Source organism: Falco cherrug, chromosome 1 (genome assembly GCF_023634085.1).
Source record: "Falco cherrug isolate bFalChe1 chromosome 1, bFalChe1.pri, whole genome shotgun sequence".
Lineage (NCBI taxonomy): Eukaryota > Metazoa > Chordata > Aves > Falconiformes > Falconidae > Falco > Falco cherrug.
This window is the reverse complement of record NC_073697.1, coordinates 5,992,049-6,010,714: the sequence shown is the minus strand read 5'-3', so window position 1 is coordinate 6,010,714 and position 18,666 is coordinate 5,992,049. Positions and strand designations below refer to the sequence as shown.

Below are 18,666 nucleotides of genomic sequence, written 5' to 3'. Positions count from 1 at the left end.
CACTGAGATAATGCCAGGTGTCTCCCACCTTTCCCGGAAACGGGAAGATTTGCGAGGATAGCATCTAACACCACTGCAGAGGCTGAGACCAAGGAGGGAGGGAATGATGCCCGAAGGAGCTGCTATAGCTGTAGCACAGCAGAGGATGCCAAAAGAGTGAGCTGAGAAAGGTCAACTATAACAGAACTAAGGACCACAGCTAAAAAACCCTCAAAAGCCACCAAGAAATGCTAATGCAACCAGCAACAGGACTGACCTGTGCAACTGAAGTGCTCCCCAGGTTTGAGGGACAGTTACAAACTGAAGTTACTGGAAGGTTTCCTGCAGGAGCGTGCCTCTTGCTATGTGGCTGTTTTCCCTACAGAGCGTAAACTCTGCCAGAGAAAAGATTCTGTTCCCCGTGGTTTCTACCACTACAGAAAGGCATCTTATCAGCTCTCTTTGTCCAAACGGCTACCAAGAAAAAGGAGGAAAGAAAGACGAAGGGAACAACTATTACGGAGAGCAACGGGAAAGTCAGACAGGACCCTTGGGCTGGGAGGGCTTTTGGTGGAAGAGAGGAAGGAGAAAAGGAGAAAAAAATACCAGTACTGTGGGTTGTACAGATCCCAGCCAGCTCTCAAATCTGTAGCCTGAAAAGTAAGTCAAAAAGCAGTCTTAGCCTGTGCTGCAAGCCTCTGCACAAGAAATATGCAAGCATGGATCTTCCAATTATCTAGCAGTCTTTTATGGGGGAAGCTGGGTGAACACACAGGAAAAGATCATCTGGTCCTCTGTGCTGCGGATGCACTCCTCTTGATAGAGCCTGTAGCATAAGGATGCCTTCTCATGAAATTCCATAAATATTTCACTACGCTGAATCGTGCGGCCAAGTCATACAATTACACAATAAAGCACAACTGCTCTTTCTCAATGCCATTCTAGCCTATCTAGCAGGCTCAGAAATCACTTAGCAGTCCACTTTGCACAGTGCAGACTGTAGAGGAGGATGCTAAAGATGACAGCATCCAACAGCGCGGGCCAAGTGGCCATGAGTGGAAAAGGCAGAAAATAAAGGACACCTTAATTAGCGGGCAACACCGACACTGTCTTTAGCTCACACTGCTCTGCCTTCCTAGCACAGATTTCTACAACTGATATTGTCCCTAGCCCCTTGTCAAGAGATCCGTTCATAAGATTTGCTCAGGAATTGCCTGTGTGCATGAGAAAGCGTGAGAAAGTGTATTAAGTTTACTCATTTTATGTCAGATGCACAGACGCTAGGAGGACCGGGACAGCAAGTGTTTTAGCCTCTCTCCAAACACAGTAAAAGATGATTTTAGAATGAAGATGGCACATACAGGACGCTACCACAGAAGCACTGGTATCCATACTGAACCAAAACACAACAGTATTTTCTCTCTGCTTTGTAATTATTCAGTACTGTACAGATCAGGAGATGTTCTTAACATTTCCTACTTGATATCAAATCTAATATTTTTCGTACTATCTGGAAGACTTTGTGATATCGATTGTTTGCTTTGTGTGGTACGGGCAAGTTTGAAGTGCAAGAAATGTCATGGGGAAGCTGGATTTCGTTGCTTCCTTTCATCCGTGTGATGCCACACAACCGTTAATTTACCTCAGCAGCCCAAATTTGTGAAGGCGCTTGTCTTAGCCCAAAGGGTACATAGGAAAGTGCCTCGTCTCTGTGTTCATGGGCTGCAGCAGAAAGTGCAGGTTGTACAGCACAGCTGTAATGCAGAAAGACTCGCTCGTGCTGTAATGTGCATCTCCTACTTACCGAGTGCAGTTATGACTTAAAAATCAAATACTAACTCTAAGAGACTTGGTAATGGGCGCAGTGTCACCGCCACACTCCAGCACCAACGTCCTCCCCACCCCTGCCAACATAACCACATCGGGAACAGCAGCCACAGCACCACAGAGCCCTGCAACAACGCGGGACTGTCACGGTCCATCATTAAATGCTATTTTGCTAAATTAAAGGCCACAAATAAGTCATCTTGTATCCATAAGCATATGTATGCCAAAGGCCTCTCCCCTTCTGATATTTCCCTCTAGCTGTGGATCATTCAAAATCCCATGGAAGACATATTTCAACTTTCATACTTTTTTTCTTTTTTGGTAAGAGGAGGACCTTCCACCCCTCAGTGGACACAGTATTCAAACTACACTGCCAAATATTATATGATGTCCTTTCCAGAGTTAATTTTTAATTTCCTGACTCTACTGCATGACAAATTTTCAAATTGTCTTGGCAGTCACTTCACTGCATGTGCAGACCTAATTGCAGAAGTGAATGCAGAGTCAGCCCAAATGAAAACCTCCGGACTAACTGAAGAATTTCTGCAGAATTAGTTACTTGGTTGAATTAAGTTCCAGCGAGCACCACAGCCCAAGAAACAATTGCAAATGTAACACAAAGGGTGCAAACCTTTCTTGCCCCAGCCTGCTGTGCAGTAAGGGGAGGCAGGTGTCTTCAACATGTCACTCAAAAGCCCAATGATTTTCCATTTTTGTTTTTTAATGCCACAATTCATAACCCACAGATGTTGTGCACAGCTATAAATCTTGGCACCCTTTCCACTATGAAAGAATTTCCCCTGGTATTCAATTTTCTTTGCTTTACCTTAAGTCACCCTAATCATGCTGACATCTACTATCGATGATTATATTAGCCCTAAAAGATCCTTAAACAAATGGAAAGGACTGACTTCCACTCCTAGAGTTCTGCTTCCAATTTTCTAAAGGAAATTAAATAATGTATAAATCAAATGCTGGGCGCAGGCCCAGGCAGCTGAACATCACTTTGTCCTTTCAAAGTGAAGATGAAGTGTCTGCTACAGAAGGGACAAGCCAAGAGAAATAAAGCTTAACCTCAGCTCCATGTGAAAGTGATTTGGGATAATCGGGGGAATCTGCAAAGAGGTTAAAAAGGGGACCACATACTAACAGGAGAACTTTACACGATGATCAAAAATATATCAAGAGCTGACCTTCACCTGGGGGAGCTGCACAGCACTGGCAGTCTGTTACACCAGAGCGGAGGACGAAGGGCAGGAGAAGGAAGAGATGAGCAGGAAGTCAAACATCTATTTATAGCTGGCATTTGTCATGTCATGGCAATCTTATCAGGGTTTTTTTCAGTTTGCAAGATTTATCAGTAAGCACTGCCTGACAACCTTTACATCAAGTCAGCAAGTCAGCCATGCAGTAAACGTACGTGCTACTTTCCAATTCTCCTTTAGCTAATACATACTACTTAGATTATGAAGTTGGCCACCAAGGGACTTCTTAATTTATGTACTACTGATGGACTGCTGATCCTTCTCTTTAACACAGTATATATCTGGAAGGGGAAAAAACCATTAAATATGTGTTAGATATTTCCCTGGTATTACTTTCTAAGCAAGCGATTGCTTTAATTGCCACAAGGCATTTCTTAAAACTAATGGGAACAGATGTATTTTGTAATATGATTTTTCTATTAAAAGAAGATCCTGACAAGTTTACATGGCTTCAGCACAAGTTTATGCCGACATTTTCGCACACAGAAGAGTGAGTTTGAAATCTCAGGTCGTTTACTAGACTTCATAATTAGGGTCAACATAACCCTGTTTGCATAACCCAAACTTTGATGGAGAGAAAAAGATGTGGCATTCAGCTGTTAATGATACAACTAAGTACACTCTTGGCTATTTACAAAATCTTCCTCTCTTCACCTTTGAAAGATACAGGATATTTGAGATGCAATGCAAACAGCCCTTAAACTTAGATGGCAGAAGAGTATAGTCTTTACACTTCCCTGGGAAACCAGGAAAATTATTTTCAATGCTGCCATTTAGCAGTTGTTTGGTCTGTCACAACACTGAGTAGATGGCAAAGTAGGGATAACCACGCAACAGTTACATATACATGCTAATTCAACAAACATCCTGCCTAGCTGTTGCAAACACGTCAGGAAATGCTTTACTGTTAAAAAAACCACCAAACTTTAAAAAGTCAAGTCTGTATATATACTCTTCATTGGTAGAGTTATTTTAAAGTATGTAATGAGTGCTACTGCCATTTAAATCTCAGGATACAAATTCATCTGAACATTAAGCACACTTGATTCAGAAGAACCAACAGGTTACTGGATTCATGGACTTGTAGTCTACCCACAAGTGTCTGTGTATTTCATGAGAGCCTAGAACAGAGCGAGGTTAGAATAGACTTCAGGAATGCTATTTCAGTATAAAGAGGCAATTCAATCAACTGTCATGAGCTGGGTGATTCCTTCCTATCCATCTCCCTGCTTCCTCTCTCCTAACAGACCCCCCCTGCAAACAAAGCATTAGCCCATGCTAAGGCTGTGTTTAAAAAAGCAAACCAAGCAAAGGAACTAGGGGGCTTTAGCGGGACCACAGGGCTTTATACAAACACTACTAGAATAAACTCCTCTGTAAAGACCTCCAAGTTTCACATCACTTTGTCTCTGCAGGTTACCAAATATCAATAACAAGAAGAAAAAAACAAACCATAAAGAAGGATGGGAAGAAGTAGGAAGTTTTCACAGAATGTGGTTGTTTGCCATCCTTGAATTTAAACAAAACCAGACATGCAATATGTTACTCACACATGAAAAGAGGAGAGCCAAAAAGGGAAGGAGGGACTTCTCTCTTTTCCTCCCTCCTTGTTTCAAGGAAGCATCCCTGAAAGCACTCAGGCATCTGCTTCGGGTTCCCCTGACGTCAGTAAATATGACTGAAGCAAAGCACATGCTTTAATACATTCCAAAACACTTATCTGTTTCCAGTAATGAGAAGCTAAATGGAAATTATAAATCAATGAGCAGAACATGCTTAATCAACAAACAAGAAATTGTTTGACTTTAAGATGATGGTACTTACTGGTTCTGCAAAACTTTGTCTCAGTAATACCCATTATGAGAATGAGAGACAGTTTCTAGTGCAGGATTTAATCAATTAATTTCTGAATGCTAAAATACATGCGCTGGTAACAGAAAGGAGTTGAGATTAATACCAGTCACATTTCTTTGGTGCTTAATATCTTAAACACAGCATTAACATTAAATAGTTAAATTAGTTACAGCTAGGTTATTAAGTACAAAGCACCTATCAGAAGCAGTAGTATCCTGGGTTCCCAAAGTCCTGCGGAGTATGTATGTAACATAAAGATCTTCTACAAACTACCACACTTAATTTCCACAGCCACCCAAATCCTCTGTTCCCAAGGTGTAAACCTTCTGCATTTCACATCTAAGCTTGTTAAATACTCGACACAGAAAGCCAGGGCCTTCCACCAAGAGCCAGAAGACAAGAGAAAGTAGGCAATGAAACAGTTAGTCACTAAGTGTTTCTACCTATTTTTTTTTTTTTAATATTGATGTCTCCAGTAAAAGGAGAATAGGAAAAAACATGAAGGTCTGGTACAAGTCTATTCACCCCTGCTGGATCATTTTGCTACGGCTGCTGGGCTGGAATGGTCAGCAGCTCAGGCAGTGTGCAGCTGGTGCTCTCGGAGAGGTTGGGAGAGGGGTACAAAATACGGGCTCTTCTGCTGGAGTGCAGGGGACATTACACACTGGGGACCCTGCTGGGGTTAAGCAACAGTTGCTCCGAACAGGAGTCAGCCATTTGACTATCCCTTTTCTAATGGACTGAACATAGGATTACAGGTCTTGGCTCTATCACTGATGTCGTTTTTCAGCACCTAGCAAGCTCTGCTGTCACCCAGAATGGCTTGCCTTCCTGGGATCGGTGCTCATTCACATCCTAAACCTCACGGACCATTATTAGCTCCCTGGGACAGGCTCCAGTTCGTTAGATCCTGTATAGCGATGTCTGTGCATGTGTGTCTCCTTTATACAGGTTCTCATTTGTATTTAAAATCTTATCATCTGCCTACTGGAAAAAAAACAGGACCTGCAATCTACAGTGACTTTGAGGTTGTCACCATCTGCTGCAACTGTTAATTATTTAAGCACAGGATATTGCCTCTAATGTCTCTTCTGATAACGGGGCGCACAAGACTGACCCAAAGCTGAACAAGTGTTAATATATACTTGAAACAGGCACAGAGGAATGCAGCGGGGACACATGGCTGGCATGTGCAAGCCTGATGTGCCCGTCTCCAGCAGCTCCAGGACACCCCCTTGCTGGGAGCTGGTCTCTGCACGTGGGTCCCTGCCACCCCGTTCTGCCCACAGGTAGCAGAGGGTGACAGGTACCAACCAGTACCTGGCATAGCAGGGACTGGTCCCAGGGACTGCCATGGGAATTACTGTAGTGGGATCTAATTCCCCAGTAACAGGCAGGATTGTGTCCTAAATTAGCAGTTTCTGGCTTTCATTAGGTTTATTTATCCTCGGGCAAAGTTATCTGTTGGCACAACTCCCCTGGGTATTATGCCAGCAAAGACTTTGGCCTAATAATTTCAGATTGATTTCCATAGCACCATCTTTTTGTGGCTTTGGGAAGACTGCTTGTACACCCTGCTATAGACCTTACAGAAGCAAATACCAAATCTGAAGGAAGATTTTGACTATGCAACTACTCCTTCAAGTAAAAAAAAAAAAAAAAAAAAAAAAAAAGAGTAGCCTAGACCATGGGCAAAAAATCCAGATTGAAATATATTTAACAAATATGGAAAGTTAATGCTCTCCTGTAGATTGCTTTGTGAGTTATTCGCACCTCAATATTCTCCACGGTTGAAAGTGTATGAATGAGTTGGAAGACAAAGCGATCTAATCACAAGAGATCAGCAGTAATTTATCCTGTGGAAGATTTACATGCAGCAGCCATGTGTGTTTGTTTATGATCTCTACATCTGGTAATGAGTTTTTGACATGATGGAAAGCTGCAGTAGAATAATGCACTCTGTTCCTCACACTGGCTAATTAATGCTCTACTTAATCTGGAAAAAGGCATTTTAAAAATAAACATTAATTTTCAGCAGACGATAAAGAATAGGTAACAAGTGAATCACATAGCATAGGCCTGAAAACTGGTGTAGCAACCTCAAAAGCATAAAAAAAGGTAATTTTTAACTCCTAGAGTACCACACGAGTGTGTGTACACGTAACGCCTCTCCAACACTGCATACACTACATTAACATTCAATTTTTTTCTAAAAAAGAAGTGCAGGCAGGCATTTTCTCCTTGCAGCAGTTTTCCTGTTGCATGGCTTCAAGAGTGACAGGCCTTAGGATACCTGCAGAGACGATCAAAGCCTCAGCTGTAATCTCTAGGAACGACAGTAAAAACCAGTAAGAGATGGATGGCAGAGCTAAAATATTCCCCATCGTTCACACGCTGGGTGTGAAACTATGGTTTGCATTCACAAGTTACCTGCAGTAACACTGCTGGCGATCATCCTCGACCTCATTCTGACCATTAATAAAATAAGCAGTAAATCAAAATTTCCACAAGTGACGTTGACAGGAAAAGCAGCCGGTGCAAAGACGGTTAGACATCGGATCCCCACCAAAAAAAAAAAAAAAAAAAAAGGCTGGGGAGATGGTGTTCAGCCTGTCCTCTGCCTGCAGGGCTGGCTGCTGGGGGGGAGCAGGGGGGGCTCCGTGTCCTCAGCTTCCACTAAAGTCATTCCATTGCTTTTAGTCACTTCACCAAGACCTTGTCTCCACAGGATGTTATGCTGGAACAGCTACTGCATTTACATTCACACCCTATCTCATTCCAGGATAACTTCCTCACATTGACGTGCCCTTAGAAGTACAAGAAAGAGCATTCGTCTGTGGCTGCATTTAGCCCTAGGCTGAAGTCTCACGAGGTAACAGAGATTTGGCTTTATCTTATAAACTGTGCTAATATATATCACCACCCTTTGGACTGAAACCAACTGCTTCTCTTTAATCTCCCAATCATTTCCCACAGAAAGCGTGTACTTTCTTTAGCCCACGAAAGAAGGCAAGGATGTTAGGAAAATCCGAGGGATTGCAGGGCACGGAAAGCCTGTATAAGCTGCATTCAAGAGCAGATTTCCCAGCCTCAGATACCAGGTGAGCTATGAAATGGCCCCTTTCAGCGATTAAGAAATTCCCATGCTGGTGAAAAGAAAAACTGCTTAGGCTACAAGTACTGAGGAACACCACTGCAGAACCTTAATTCCCCAGCTGGAATTTAAAGGTAAGTCAGGTAAAACAGATAAACGCAGAGCAAACAAAGGAGTAGAGACTGAAGCTTTTCATGTATACTGAAGTGACATCAAAATACGGTTTCTCCTGCCAAGCACAGCTCCCACCCTCCCACTCATACAGCCAGCATACCAAGCTTGTAACTCGGGAGGTTTTGCGTGCTCTTTAGCTGCAATAGAAAATGCATTTTTGCAGTCCTCACAGCTCAGACCCCTAATTATAACCCACAGAGACCACCTGCAAGGTCCCTGTCTCCCCGGCTCAGATTTCCCGACACGAGCACTGAGGCCGAAGCAGAGAACCATGTGTCTGACGGGGATATTCTGGCGGACAGGACCTGTGAGGTACGACCAGGTAAGGTCAATAATGACAGGAATGGTGAGTTATCAAAATGGAACCAGCAATCCCCTAAAACCACTTCAGTTTCAGGAAAAGAGGGTGCAGGCTGAAGTCTGCAGAGCAGCACCAGCCTCTGCTGCAGCACTAAGCCTAAGTGAGCCAACAGCATACCGTTTCTGAAAGGGACCCGTTTTCTCCACACTTCCATCAATGCTTTCCTGATAAAGATTTTCATTACGTTTTTTGTCGGTGCCTGTAAGTCAGTGGGTTTCTAGGTCTGCAGAGCATCTTTGTTGCACTTAGACTAACTCTTGCGTTTCCTTGGTTCGAAGAGAAAACAAGTTACGGCTTCAAACAGTGTAGGGCTGCAGTTTCAGTGCTGCAGAATCCCCACTTACCCGCTTCTTCTCTTTCCTCAATTCTCTATCTGATTTACAGTTTACTTAACAGGCCATATGGGAAACATGTCGGGAAAGCATGCATCCGGGTTCATGTTCAGAATAAATACTTTTTATTAGTATTCCCATGACCTGCAGCAATAGACTACATTAGTCACCCACAAATATGTATAATCATTCAATCATTTAAATATGTTTTCAAAACAGAATACATTTTAAGATATAGATCAACTAAATATTCCTCTACAGCTTTCTAACACCTATTTCCTAAAACTTTACCATTTCCACCTGAGATAGAAAGCATTATCTTTCAAGTGTGGAGTCAATATAGATACAAGAACATAAACGCATGGGTCCATGTGAAAAGTGCAGCCTGCAGACTATTAGCGGTACCTGGTCTGCGCAGTTTTCTTAACAAAAGAACGATGAAGTCCAGCAGGAAAAGAGCTGAAAATGGATGCTGAAGTAAATTGCCATCTATCAAGACATGCAAAAACAAAATATTATTTTTTTTTATTCTCTGCCTGTTTCAAAAGAACCCAAACTCCCTCTAATTCTAGGTTCATCCAAAGGCAGAACTGTAAACACTTTCTGCTGAGCAGAGAATAGAATATTTTCCAAGCAGAATATATCATTTAATCCAAACCTAAGTAAACACAAAGGGTCAAATTCAATCTCACCCATCACACTTAGCAGCATCATTGAAAGAAAATCTTGAAAAAGTCATATTGAATTGAAATACTAAAAGCTTAACATTCTGAAGTCTACTTTTAATGTAAAAAATTAAGTCAATGACACAAACCGAAATAAATTGTTCAATTTAGTGTTTCTGAATCATTTTTTACCAGAAAAAAGTCTAGAGAAAATATTATAAAAGTAAAATAACAACTGCATTTTTTTCCTACTCCATCATATTCAGGAGGGTTTTGTTTTTGGTTTTTTGTTTGTTTTTATTTTCTTTTCATTTTGTCATCAACCTCTGAGTTGAAGAAAAATCTGATGTGTCCCTTTTGCTTCAGGAAATGGTTCTGATAGTCTTTCAAGCGTTGTTGCACATGCAATTGCCAGGAGTGAAGAATGCTTCTCTGCCACCTTCCCTCCCTACACTGTCCACTCTGCAGAAGCTAGCAAGCTCATCTCCTGCAGGATATTTCCAGAACATCTCATCAGTCAAACTGACTGATTGCATCGTGTTACAAGACTTAACCAGAACGTATAGAGATCTTCCTTTTGCTAAAGCCATACCCAAAAGATGAAAAAAATGCAGATTTCACTAATTAACTTGGCTTTTTATAGCTCTTTTCTTTTTAATGAACTGTATGAAATGGAGGTTGGGTGTTATTTCTACAGGCAAATGTTGGAATACTGTTGTAACCCTCTAAAAAGGAAAGGGGTTTTGTTTTTCTTCTTTTTAAGAAATGCTTTTCCCATATGTTTCAGAGACGGTGTGCAAAGTACTGTAAAGTCTTTCCATCTCACTGCAATGTTGCAGTTCAGCAAAACGCTCCAGCAAACACTCTGCTGTAAGCACCTGAGTAAGTGTCTTCCTTGTCAGCATAAAGGATCCTGAAGGAGGAGGGACTTGCCCTCATTTTTGAAGTGAAGCGCATGGGGAACAGCTTTCCTGAGCTGAGTCCTTACAGGCGCACACAAGCCCGTGGTATCGACCGAGCTGCACAGAAAGTCAAGCGTTCCTGGAACAGTCAGCGATCAATCTCTGCCGGCTGGCTGCCTCCCTTCCCAGCTCCATCTAAACTTGGAAAATTATCTGGAAAATTATTTAAAACTGCAAATTTCCTTTCAATGGGTTTTCTTGTTGTTCTGCTTGTTTGGGGGGCAAAAGGCTGGAGCGGGAAGAGTCATTACATGGTGAAAAGCAAAAGAACACATTTCATTTGTGATTACTTCTATTAATATGTATCATTTTACATACATAGAACATCTACATATGGAACCTATTATTATTGAGGAAATGTTTTTTTAATGAGGAAGACCGAACAATACTTAAGAGAGAAAATGTTCAAACCAATGTTAATTTGCAGCAGAAGTAATAAAATATTTTAATAAAAACCAGTAAAAAGACTGGCCTTTGTATCCAGGATCAGCCTGGTCCTACGTTTACACCTTGAGAATACGATTTGACTTGTATGGCTTTTCCAAGCTTTGCAAACCGCTGAAGCTGAAATTTAAACTGACTCTTTCAAGGACTTTTAAGAGGAAGATCAGCTTCAGCTCTACAGAGAAACAGAGATAGCTCATTATATTTCTGTTTTCCAGATCCATGGAAGCATTTTTATTCCTTCCACCTTTTTTACAGAGTCTGTGCCTGCCCTCCCTTCCTTCCTAGCCCCTAAACCCATCCAAAAATAAGTATAAAAAATAAAAGGGGGGGCCCAGGGATTTAGGTAATACAATCACTTCTGTATAAATATAGCTAATTATATTCTCAATTACTGAGTTGCGTTTCCTCTCCCTGCATGCTGGGCTTAATTAAGTTTTCCTTAAACGTTGCATATGAATGAAGAAGGAACAAACAACAAAAACCCCTCACTATTTTCCAATGAAAAAAATCTGGTGCTAAAAAGTCCTGGCAGCCTAAACATTAGTCCAATCAAACTGCTGGATTTCAAATGGTAAAAATAAAGTGACTACATGCTCTCTGTTTTAAAAACAAGATACTTTCCTACACTGAACAGTCTTTATTGAAAGAGATACCTTCTTTCAGGAATCATCTCAAAACCAAGAATGAATTATTAGTATCAAATAGAAACCTCAAAATAGACTCTCTCTGTTATCATAATGCAAATATTAATGTGTGTTTGCTATTCTTGCCAAATGTTATCAGTGTTGTTCCAACTTGCAGGGAACAACCTGTTCTATGCGGATCCTGACTGGGCTAGGACTGGACTAGGTTTATCATTTTAACACCAGTAATGTTGTTTTGTTCACCTTGAGAAACCACAGCACGAGCAATGATCGCAAGAGGATGCTGCATGGGTCTCTGCACCGGCTCTTTAGGAAAAGCCTTCGGAGCCCCGGGACTGTAGGATCAGTAGAGCAGCTTCTGTGGTCCAGGGAGCTGTCACTGGCCATGGCTCTTGCCACCTATGTTAACTTACCCTGTTTATTTACTCTTGTCAAGCCAGCTGTTTGAAGCGTTCTTTTTTTTTAATAGGCTGAAATACTTCTGCTGTACTTTATGTGTGTGTGTGTGTGTGTGTGTGTAATTTCGAAACATTCTAAGCTTCCTTGCTGTGTTTTCCCTGTCCTTCTTTCAATGGTATGGTATTGGAATGGCAGCAAAACCAGCACCAGCTGTTCTATAGTGGCTTGATGCAACTTACTGGTAACACCCCACAGGAGCCAGGTACTGAAACAAATGTGTGGCTGTTTGTAATAACGCCCCAGAGGTATTTCAAATGTAGTTCCTGATTCTGCATCTGCACACTGCAAAACCAGTCCTACTTGGTATATGGCAAGAAATAAGGCAAATTATCATTTGTGCTGTTACCTAGGTGGCACATAGATACTACCAAATGCAACCCTGAATGCCTCCCATGTCTTATGTAACAACAGATTTCAAATTGTAGGGTTTACTTGTTACCAAATACGATGTGTCAAATGATTTATCAAATTCACAGGAAAGAAGAAACCAGTAAGACAGTCCAACCTATCTCCCAGCAAGTCCAGGACTGTTTCCAATGAAATGTAGACTGGCAGAAGAGAGATTTATTACCACAGTTTCTTAATGCTATGTTTTATAATTTAGCAAGCCTTCCTATCGTGTTCCACATAGTACTTTTACCAAGCACAATAGGCTCAGCTGGATTTCCATCGCCTGCCTGACTCAGTGGGTCACTCGTTGCTGGTACACCTTTGATGCTGCATCTTAGTAGCTGATTTCTACAGATGGAGCTATTTTTGAAAGAACTTATTGCACGGCAATCATCTCATGGGGGCAAGTTAAAAAAAAAATAAAATAGTTTCCTGCTTCAAAAAGATAAGAGTGCCAGGCTTGTTTTTAAAAGTCAGGCTGTTCCTTACCATGCCTACGGTAGCATTGAGGCCACGCTGAGCTATACCTAATTTCAAAACGCAGATTAAAAGGATTCATATGGCCACCGTTCCTCATAAACACATACAGCCATGTCTCATACTAGACACATGTAAAAATCAATACTGAAAGACATGGCAATGTTTACAGTGGCTTAGCTTGGGAGAAACTGAAACCGAGAACACGCCTTCTTTTTGATGCCATTAAAATACAAGGGGTTTTCTAGGTCATGGAAAAATCACTTTGCTATATCAAAATCTAATCGCACAAAACAGCAGTAGGTAGTTCATGCATCAGTCAGTTTGCCAGAAATGAACTGTTAGGAAACTACAGGCTTGTAAGTGACAGTAATAGAATATGGCTGAAAAAATACATCGTACCTTGAAAATTAAAAAATAAAGAAAAACCATACATCTTCTGATATTTCTGTTAATTAATAATATATATTAAAGTAGAAGACATTTTAATTTTTAGGAATTAAAGAAATAATCCTTGGATTTAGCAAGCTGAGACGTGTTTAAGTACATTAGATAATTCCATTTGTTGCAGGGAATTTTTTACACACATGAAAATCTTTGAAATGCTGTAGGGTAACAGTCTAAACTTTGACTAGGCTAGAAACGAGAAAGTATTAATAGTCTGGGTTTGGTTGAAGTGATAAAAGCGATGAAATTCAGCTGAAAGTTTACATTCAGATTTCAGACTCTCTCAGACTTTGAAGCTGTCCGACCAATTTCTAATTAGCTGTTAAGAAACAAGTATCTTCCTTAGTGCAACACATATATGAAAGTAATGAAAAATATGTTCATGGTAGATAACAGTTGATTCAGACTCATAAGCACACACTGCAGACTATTTTTTAGTTCCTTGGTAAAGGACACATTGATTAGCGCTGTGGTATCCCTACACTCTCACGACAAAGAAAACGTGAACAGTAACACACTTTCATAGATCGAACGCTAAGTCTTTAAAGAGCTAACGAGAGATCTTTTTTGTTCATGTTCATGATTAATTCCTACTTCTGTAGGTTTCACACACAAATTAGACAGCTCAGAACAGAAACTTTATAAGTAATTTATGAAATTCATTGCACATGCAGAATTGAAGGAAGCTGACTGCTGCAATACACATATAGTCAACTGGAACCCAGATAATGAAAACATTTTTGGTTTAATTAACTACAAAATCCAGTACATCTCCAGGACTACCTGGTTTTAAAATACCATGCCTGGCTGGATGATTCATTTGCAGCTTTTGCTGCTTCATCTTTAACACCAAATCCATTGTATGAGCTAGGGGATGTTCCCTTCAGAGGGAGAGCTAGTATACTCGCTTTCAACACTGTGCATAACTAAGTGCTAAAGGTAACTTGAACTTTTATAGTACAACGTATATTGTACATATCACCCAGCTATGAATTTATGAAAATCCTAAATACTAGAGAAATAATTAAATATATGGTAAAAGCTCCTGTGTGGCTTCATAAGTAAGAAAGGACACACAAATATATTTACACCCATTTGTAAATAAAGGGTAACAGAAGTAGGACACAAAACCCAAATGAACACCCTGTTACTAGATAAGCAGGTCAAATGAATGCAGTGATAATACTACCTGAGTGATAATATTACTAATTAATTTTTTAAAAGTCTCTAACAAAAGTTGATATTTTTCAATCACATGACAGATACTTTTTGGCTGTATTTATACATCATCCTGAGTAAACTGGCTGAACTGCAAAGACAGAATGCTATCTAAGAACAATGAAAGAAAAATACTTCTGCTCAGGACTGACATTTATCAATATAAAATAGCCATTTTTGCCATTGTTTGAAGTAAGGGAAGTAATTAAAGTACGCAAAACCACTGTGACACCACCGCCCTGTTTCCTGCACGTTAGTAACAAAATGCCTCCTGCCCGCTCCATACATGCTCTTCATTAACTCTCCACAATAAACATCATACTTCCATATCACACATTTGAAAGCACTCCTAAACTGGGAAGCAGGGCAGCCGCAGTGCTTTATGCAAAAACAGCCAAGTCCAGTCAGGAAACAGATTAATTTGGAAGTCTTAATTAATGACTGAACATTTATACAGCCAAGATTTATGAGTTACAAGGAAGTAAGTCCAAAACATAACACTCCCTCCTGCATGCAAGCTCTCTTTTTAATGGTAAACAATTAGCCTAGGGTAAGACACTGTCTAAATTCTCAAGTTCACTTTCTTCCTCCGACTTTCAAGCACTGATAATAGACAAATGAATTTCATGCTTTTTTCTTCCCTTTTTCCTGCTCTTCCATAGATAATTGTTATTAATAAACAAGGGCTAATGAAGACAGAATGTGGATTATTTTTAATAAACCAATGAGTTTCAAAAGATTTTTTTTTTTCAGCACGCAAGTGCAAAAACAATATACAAGAAGAGAGAAGGAAAGAATAGAATACTTTCTGGATGGACAAGTTTATAGAACTTGTTTTCTATATACGCTTGCAGGAAATCATAAATAAGAAAAGGAAGGTCTTCATATATGTATGTGTGTATAGATACATATATATACACAGACTTACTAAAAATAGATATAATCACATGCAAAAAACTCTTAAAATTAACAAAAACCCCAGGTTTTTCTTCCTTGAGTTTACTTCACTGAATTCACAAATACTTTTGCAAAGTTAGTAACAACAAATGTTAGAAATTAAAGAGTAAATTTTCAGCTTTTAACATTTCAACTGTATTCCACTTCTGAAGAAAACTGACATCTTATTATGATGAGCGCTTAATGTTTGAATTAAAACAAGACTGCCAACTCTTCTTTGGAAGTCCTCAGGCCTTAAACTAGAAAAGTCAAAATCAAGAGAAGTTTTGTTCTCTCTTGTTTATACTAAATTACTGAACACATTTTCTTGCCTGCAAATTTTGTTTCGCTAACAAAGGAGCGCGGTTTGTTTCTCCCTCCGGTTTATACGACTTGTAAATACACAGAAATGACCACAGAATGGCAACATCCCATAAAACGGTAACACGTCTGATTACAGGAGTCTACAATGAGCCCGCGTCCCTACAGCCACGCTGTACCCCTCCCTGGCAAGGGAGCTCCCCCCGACCACCCCTCCCTAGGTACACAGCCACTACTGCAGCTTGCAGAGGTAACCAGAAATGCAAGTGGCATGTGGCTTTTGGCTTCGGGGTTGGGCTTTTTTTGCTTGCTTGGGGCGGCGTGGCAGCGCTGAACACCCAAGCCCCTTATCATTGCCTGTCATGAGAAGAATCCCCAACAACGTGTCCTCCTGGCTTCTTCTCTTCAGTTCTTCATTCTTAGCTGAATGACAAAAAACACGCCGTGCAAAGGGAAGTGGCTGCCAAAAGAGAGATCGAGTGGAAAATTTTTTTCCTGACACAGATTCACAAATACTTGGAAAAATCCCACGGCAGATGCCCACAGAGTCTAACTTATGAGGCGGGTACATTCTCCCCACCTCCCCCTCCTTCTTCATCAGTTTCTCATCAAATGGGCACAGTTCCGGAAAAAGACAAAGTTGGTTTATCCCAGTAAAAAGCACAGTAAGACCAAAATATACAAGAGAAAACAGAAGACAGATTGTTGCCCTCCCCCTCCTTTTCCTCCAATGGTGCGTTTCACTGTGCAATGTTAAGTAGAATAGTATAGTATTTTATCGCAAATTTGCTTTGTTTGCTCAGAAATGAAGTATCAAACACCACAAAGCCAATCCCTGTAAAATGCCAATCACTCTGAAATCATAACGCACCCCCCCTGCTTCCCTAAATAAGAAAATAACTCATCAAACAAACAAAATCCAAAGCAGCTCTTTTAAACCGGGCAAAATGCTCTTGGTTCCCCTCCGCTGACAATGGGGATGTCAAGACCAATTAGCAATTACAGTCATCTTGGCTTTTGCTTCCACTGCAAGTGGTCAACCCAGATCTGATGGCTCGCCTCTACACACGCAATGCCATGGACATATTACAGGAGACCAAGACCTGAAAGGGGTTTTTTTACTACCCGACTACCCTTGACATTTTCATTACTTAAAGACAGGAAATAAGATGGTTAAGCTGAGAATAGGTGAAAGTTTGAAAAGTTTAATTAAAAAGCAAAACAGTCCACGGAATTGCTGCTAACATTGCTAATAATTTGGGTTGTTATTGTACTGTTTCCATCTGCCAATAATCGTTTAATCCTTTTGCCAAAGGCAATCTAAAGCTTTTTGTATTTCTATATATATTTAAGGGAAACCATAAAAGATAACTTGGAAATAACAACTTCCAGTTCCTGATGTACAAAAATCTGAGCTGCAGTAATGTGTGCACAGCTTTTCAGTCGTGCTGAGAAATGTTACTTGACAGCTTCTACTCCAGGCAATGATTTGAATGCTAAGACCAAAGTATTGTGCCAATACAAAATCTTTGTTAGGATTCAAGTACAAAACAAAGCCAGTTACAGATAGCTCCCCTTAAAGTGCCTTCTTCAATGGGATTGCAGCTCTCCTTCTCATGAGCAGCCAGCGTTCAGGCATGCTGTGAAAACAGAAGTTACATGGCAAGAATGAAAATTTCCCTGTTTGACAACATAGGTTTGGCTGCAAATACTTGAAAGCTTCCCTGTTCGCACATTCGGCATCAGTGACTACCTTAATTACTAGCAACTTCTCAAACCTTTTCAGAATTACTGCTGAGCAGCTTAATCTCACCAAAAAGCCTTCAACTCCAACAACTTTATTGCTAAAGTTTGTGGATAAAAAAAGAAGGGAGAACAAAAGCTGGTATTTCAACTATTCTTTCCCCCCAAAAATCTCACTTAGACAAATAAAATTATATATAACCAAAACCTCTTTGAAAGAAATACAGCAGAGTGCATTTTCAAACTCAAATAACTTCATGGGATAGTGACAAGTGCGTAAGCTTGTGGCTCATGCACATTTTTAGGGATGGAAAGTATTAAAGCATATCACAATTAAAATGTTAAGAAAAAAACCCCGCAAAAAACCTCTCCAAATACTGTATCAATAAGGATCATTCCACCTAAAATAAACTCAACATTTACTTTACACAAATGAAATATTATTTCTATTATAGCAGAACACAATGGAAGCAGAATAGTTGGTGCATGTTCTATACAAACGTAGGTTTAATGATGACAGCTTTTAAGTTTGAAATTTAATATATTGTCTAAGATATTCACAGTCTAACGGCACACTTACTGATTTTATTAGATGTTATTTTGTTATTCATTATCAGGTTCCAAATTTTCACAACAGAAACAATTACTTCACTGATGACTGCAAAAGGCAAACATCCTATTTTATATATACACAAAGATACCAATAGATGTTCAAATACTTTAATTCATACACACACCCCTCTCCAATCTTTGCAGTTCAGTGAAGTGTAAACAGTTAGTGTTGTCATTAAAATACACGCTCTTCATTCACAGCAACAATGCTCGGGGAGATTAATAAGCTTTTATACCTGCGCTCTATTATTCCTCTGCCATTCATTAACATTTCTTCCACCTTGACAGCAATTTAACTGGCACAGTACCAGAAATACAAGTAGGTCAGCACAAGGTGTTCCTCTGTATGGTTTCATCTGGTATAAACATCCTATTTGAGTTAGCCTTCAGGTACTACATTTAAATATTCCTAGTGCCAATTAAGATAAAAATCAGAACTATTTTGGATATCGTTGTCCA

The 18,666-nt window shown here is 40.2% G+C and overlaps 1 protein-coding gene across 2 annotated transcripts in view; it reads right to left on the bottom strand.

Annotated features, from left to right (window-relative positions):
- Positions 1-18,666, bottom strand: part of AFG2A (AFG2 AAA ATPase homolog A) — a 208,668-nt gene that overhangs the window by 16,114 nt on the left and 173,888 nt on the right. The gene's annotated exons all lie outside the window — the stretch shown is intronic.